Consider the following 5,976-nt stretch of genomic DNA (forward strand, 5'->3'; position numbering starts at 1 on the left):
TCGCTATTTCTGAGAAAGTACTGAAGGGATCTTTCTCAAATTTCATATGTAGGTTCCCCTTGGTGCGTAGTTATGCATATTGCATATTGGGATTGATCGGAAAACAGCATGGCCGACAGGCAGCCATCTTGGATTTTGACCATTGAAGTTTGTTATCGTTATTTCTGAGAAAGTACTGAAGGAATCTTTCTCAAATTTCATATGTAGGTTCCTCTTGGTGCCTTGTTATGCATATAGCATTTTGGGACCGATCGGAAAACAAGATGGCCGTCAGGCAGCCATCTTGGATTTTGACAATTGAAGTTTGTTATCGCTATTTCTGAGAAAGTACTGAAGGGATCTTTCTCAAATTTCATAAGTAGGTTCCCCTTGGTGCCTAGTAATGCATATAGCATTTTGGGACTGATCGGAAAACAACATGGCCGACAGGCAGCCATCTTGGATTTTGACAATTGAAGTTTGTTATCGATAATTCTCAGAAAGCACTGAAGGGATCTTCCTGAAATTTCATATGTAGGTTCCCCTTGGTGCCTGGTTATGCATATTGTATTTTGAGACTAATCAGAAAACAACATGGCCGACAGGCAGCCATCTTGGATTTCGAAAATTGAAACTGGTTATTGCTATTTCTAAGAAACTAATGAAGGGATCTTCCTGAAATTTCATATGTAGGTTCCCCAAGGTGCCTAGTTATGCATATTGTATTTTGAGACCAATCGGAAAACAACATGGCCGATAGGCAGCCATCTTGGATTTTGACAATTGAAGTTTGTTATCGCTATTTCTCAGAAAGTACTGAAGGAATCTTTCTCAAATTCCATATATAGGTTCCATTTGGTGCCTTAATCTTAACTTTTATATATAGGTTTCCCTTGTTTGAAAAGTACTAGAGGTTTCTTCTGAATTTACACAGATTAGTAAGACTTAGAAGAAGAGAAAAGTAGAGAAAAGATCAATCTGACATGGAACCTATGAAGAACATTCAATGGTGGGCGCCAAGATCCCTCTGGGATCTCTTGTTGTGTTTAACCAAGGGAGATAACATGTCGGTTATCAGGGGAGGTAACTTGTGTTTACCAGGAGGGTTAACAGGAGGAGTTTTCTGGGCAGATAATTTGGTTCATAGTTTTGAGCTTTATTTGTACATGTCTTTGTTACAAAACATTATCATTTAGTTGTGATGGGGTAAGAAATATTTTTGAATTATTGAAAAAATCTTTGATATAAGTGTTCCAACTGTTATTGCAGTATGAGGCTTTTTGGGGCCAAAACACTTCATGTACTGCATCTGATGTGATTTGAAATCTTATTTTCAATATTACACAATGTTAATTTGAGGAGAAATGATTTGATGACAAATTCATTTGCAATGAGATGGTATCCGATCCAGGACTCTCATTTAAAATATCCAATCCATTTTGTAATATTGTCACTTTAGGTGTTGAAGGGGGAACTACTGACATTATCAAATTTCAATATCAATTGTTTGTGTTCAGTTTTTTTCTGATGAATTTTTAGATATAATTTTCAAGCCAGCATTTCACCATGTTATTTTTAGATTGAAAACATGACACACTGGTTTTTGATGTTCCTGCTTGTTGAATTACTTGAGGCAGACAAAGTAATATTGATGTGTGTGATATGTTGGTAACAGAGGAAGCTATGGCTGTACATCACATTACATGTTTGTCATTGATGTGTGGTGCTAGTGATGACTAGATATCCTGATGTAGCTCTCGGGTAGGTTTTGTTACACTGGAGGGTATAATATTTCATATCTCACAAGCTATACCTTGGTTATATTGAATACTGTAAATCTAGTATTCATATCATATGTACATATACACTTACAAGTCTCAGGACCTGTCCCTAAGAGATTAGTCACTGTCAGTAAGTTCAGATGTGTGTTACGGTCAGTCATGCAAGACTTTAGGAGTCCAATCAAATATTTTCACCTGTTTTTTTTTATTTGTGTGTTTTCTTCACATTATCTTACATATAACTTCAGAAAAGAACGTGATCTTTTACTTGTTATCTAAACTGATCAAAATTTTAAACCTTCATACATATATATAAATACATACATTTAATAGATACAAAATGAATGCAGGTCTGACCTTTTTATACCTTTACCATTACCCTACTACAGATCTGACCTTTACCATTACCCTACTACAGATCTGACCTTTACAATTACCCTACTTCAGATCTGACCTTTACCATTACCCTACTACAGATCTGACCTTTACCATTACCCTACTACAGATCTGACCTTTACCATTACCCTACTACAGATCTGACCTTTACCATTACCCTACTACAGATCTGACCTTTACCATTCCTCCACTACTGATCTGACCTTTCTTTTTACAGATGCAGATCTGACCTTTGACATCATTCCCCTACATAGATCTGACCTTGAATTGACATCATTCCCCTATATAGATCTGACCTTGAATTGACATCATTCCCCTATATAGATCTGACCTTGAATTGACATCATTCCCCTATATAGATCTGACCTTGAATTGACATCATTCCCCTATATAGATATGACCTTTCACCTTATTCTCCTACCTTTATGCGTTACCTTTGTCATTCTGTTACGTTCAATATCAATTCTACAGATTTGACCTTTGACATCAGTATCTACCTTCTCACTGTTATGGCTGTAAACCACCATTATTGTAAAATCTGTATTTATACCTAATGTACTAGATCATCAGTATTGACAGAGATGACAACATTTTGTTGTTCTGTATCATTTTTATGGTTCACATAGTAAATGTGTTGCAATCAAAGCTCCGCTTAAGGGAAATTATTTATTACTGTGATGTACCAATGTATACCTCACTGAAAAGACTTAAGGCTATCACATGTACAATGTTCACTGCAAATAATATATATTTTAGTCAAGTTTATTTACCACCAACTTAATATTTCTAATATACTAGTATCATATCTAATCATTCAAACCTCAATAACTGACACTAACTTTTATTATGACTTGATCAAAACAACATTTTTTTCATTTATTATTTGTCTATACATATCTACATAAAATTAATTTGAAATAATGCTTTTACTTAAATTATTGTATTTTTATATAATTCTGTAATTGTTTGGTTTCTTAATAAATTCTGAAAATAATGATATGGTTTCTTGAAAGATGAGGTTGTGAAAATTGATGATTTCAATAGTAATTCCAAATGAATTAAAAAACAAACTTTGTTGAAGTAAAAGTCTTCAAACAAAATATTAAAAAAGAATATCAAATTAACTTAAAGGTACAAATCATATCAGAACACCATTGTGGAACAGTCGTTGCATGATCTGTCATTGTACTGTTTACGATGTATTTACTTGTCATATTTTTATAATGTCTTGCCATTCCTTCGCTGCAGAAAGCAGTTTGTAATTTTGTAAAGAGTTTACCCTCAGCAGATTGCTAAAGGTTGTATTTATTTTAGTTAGATGTGTGATCATTACAATTTTATATGTTTCATTTGATCAGCTTAAGATACAGAATGTATAATTTTATATTCATATTTGTTGTAAATAGGTATACGTATTGTTAAAAGTGTAATTTTTGTACCAGGGAGAGTTGTGTGATGTATGATTCTGTGTATTATATACATATACCTTGGCTATAAGTGCCCCATTGGTTGTAAAGCATCTATTGTACTGACCCAGGGCTTAAGGCCATTGAGATTGTCTGCATTTCCTTATAACCTTTTAATGCTTTTCTACCAGGAATGTGAAGTAAGTATTGGTAAGTTATTGTCTATTACTGAAATAAACTTACTAGTTACTGAAACACTTTCAATCATTTACCTAATATCAAAATATTAAAAAATATCAAAAATCAATGACATTGGCCCACTAACCAAATACTAGGTACTGCAGTTATCTCCCTTACTAAGACTCCACGCAGGGCCAACAAGCGTGTTTAATATAAGTTGTTTCACATTTATTGTTTAATATATAAAGTTTACAAAAGTCACTAGATACAATATCAAATTAGAACAAGCAAGTGTAAAACCTTAATAAACTTACTATTTATCACTCAGAGAACCATTACACTTTTGACAATATTTCAACGTGATAGCTATTTATTCTGTGCCAAACTGAGTTGGCGATATCAAATGGTTAAATGAGATTGGCAATATAAGCAATAATGCTTTGCCTGGCCCTGTTAGGAAACCTTCCAATTTCTTTCACAGTTTAGTAAAATTTTAACAGCAGTATTTCATTGTCTTGTAAATACAGCAGCTTCAATTTCTAAAAGTTGGAGTTGTTATGCTAAATCAAATTTTTTTAAGCACGGAAAGAGTTTTCTGTTTGAACAAATATTTAAAAGCTAGATCTGTTGGTGGTTCCACTTGTTAGGATCTGTACACAGAGAAGATCTATTTTTTATAATCTGTACACACAGTCGACCTAACAGTTTATCTTATATCTGTACATATGTAAACATGTTGAATATTTGTTTGTAAAAAGAATTATTGTCATGTATTTATATTTGTATTTTGAAAACACACGATGCTTTTATACAAACTTATAGATTGAATATCAAAGAATAATAACTTTTTTATCATAATTAACCTGGCAAGGCAACACATTTGTTAGTTAATGCCTCTAGATAAGCAAGCATGTACATGTATTTGTTTAATTTAAATGATAGCTTAAAGCTTAAGTAATTTTCAGCTTAATTTTAATTGACTTTACAGCTGCATAGCCACTGAACAAATGATTCAATTTTGTCTTACAATTATCGACATTCCAAATTTTTCCATATTCCAGGGATTTTCCTACAATAATTAATTTTCCATTGTTTGTATGCAGAATGCGGCTTTCTGATTGGTTAAAAAAATTTTTTTCATACCAGAATGACCCGAAAAATGTGATGTCACAATACGACAATTGACGTTGCTTATTGATTTGAGAAAAAAAATCCCATATAAAACCAGTTAAATTGTACATTAAACATGTTTTAAATTAGAAAATTATTTTCAAAAATTAATTATAAGCGTTGATGTCAATTATTTTTTTAGTTTCATAGGGGTATGAAAAAAATTTTGTTTGCAAACTTGTGTAAGAATCCGCGCCAATGTTAGTGTTTATTTCATCAGTACTTTGTTGATAGGCTATCATTGTTTTTGTGGATATCAGCTGTTTTTGTTAGATCTGTTGTGTTTTATCTTTAGGACAGGATGATACATGTATATGTTGATTTTCAATAATGTTTTAAAAAAAATTACAATTTAATTTCGATGATAGATAGTATATGTAAACCAGGAATCAGTATTTTGCTTCAAATCAGAAGCAGACAGGCCTCATGTGCCTTTGTTGTGTCTTAAGACACTTTTATGTGATTTAGTGAGAGTTTGACTTTTTTACACACAGTCTCAAGGCAATGTTTGATATTAATGCTATCGGGAGCAAAATTCAACCAAGTGAATTACTTCTAAATTAAGATATTATAAATGTATTGCTACAGCATCAAAATGGGATCTATAGTCTTCATATGTCATAGCCTAATTAGTATTCTAGTCACAAACCCTGGGGCCAGTTATAATTCTTTTGAAACTGGAATGAATCCTTGTAGCTTGTAATTCATTCTACTGAATTAGTGAAGGCATTACTGTTTCATTAAATAATTGACTTTTTAAGGAACTGAATCTGATCTGATTGAAACGATAATTCTTTGTGAGCATTCAGTTTATAGAATAAAATAGAAATACATTTCTCGCTATAACCTTGAATGGTATATTTTATCAGTAAGGTTAGTATTGTTTTCTGGGATTATCACCCCATGAACAGCCAGGTTGATTTTGTTTGCTGGGTTTATCGCCCTATGAACAGCCAGGGTGATCTTGTTTTCTGGGTTTATCGCCCCATGAACAACCGGGTTGATTTTGTTTGCTGGGTTTATCACCCTGTGAACAGCCAAGGTGAGGGTAGTGTTTGCTTGCA

The 5,976-nt window shown here is 32.9% G+C and overlaps 1 long non-coding RNA gene across 1 annotated transcript; it reads right to left on the reverse strand.

Annotated features, from left to right (window-relative positions):
* Positions 1-2,212: 2,212 nt before the first annotated feature.
* Positions 2,213-3,044, reverse strand: LOC117320125. The gene is made up of 2 exons (XR_004530925.1): positions 2,558-3,044; positions 2,213-2,487 (listed from the first exon to the last, which is right to left on the reverse strand). It is a non-coding gene; the product is annotated as an uncharacterized LOC117320125 (long non-coding RNA).
* Between the last annotated feature and the right edge of the window lie 2,932 nt (positions 3,045-5,976).

The sequence above is a fragment of the Pecten maximus genome, unplaced genomic scaffold (assembly GCF_902652985.1).
Source record: "Pecten maximus unplaced genomic scaffold, xPecMax1.1, whole genome shotgun sequence".
NCBI classification, from domain to species: domain Eukaryota; kingdom Metazoa; phylum Mollusca; class Bivalvia; order Pectinida; family Pectinidae; genus Pecten; species Pecten maximus.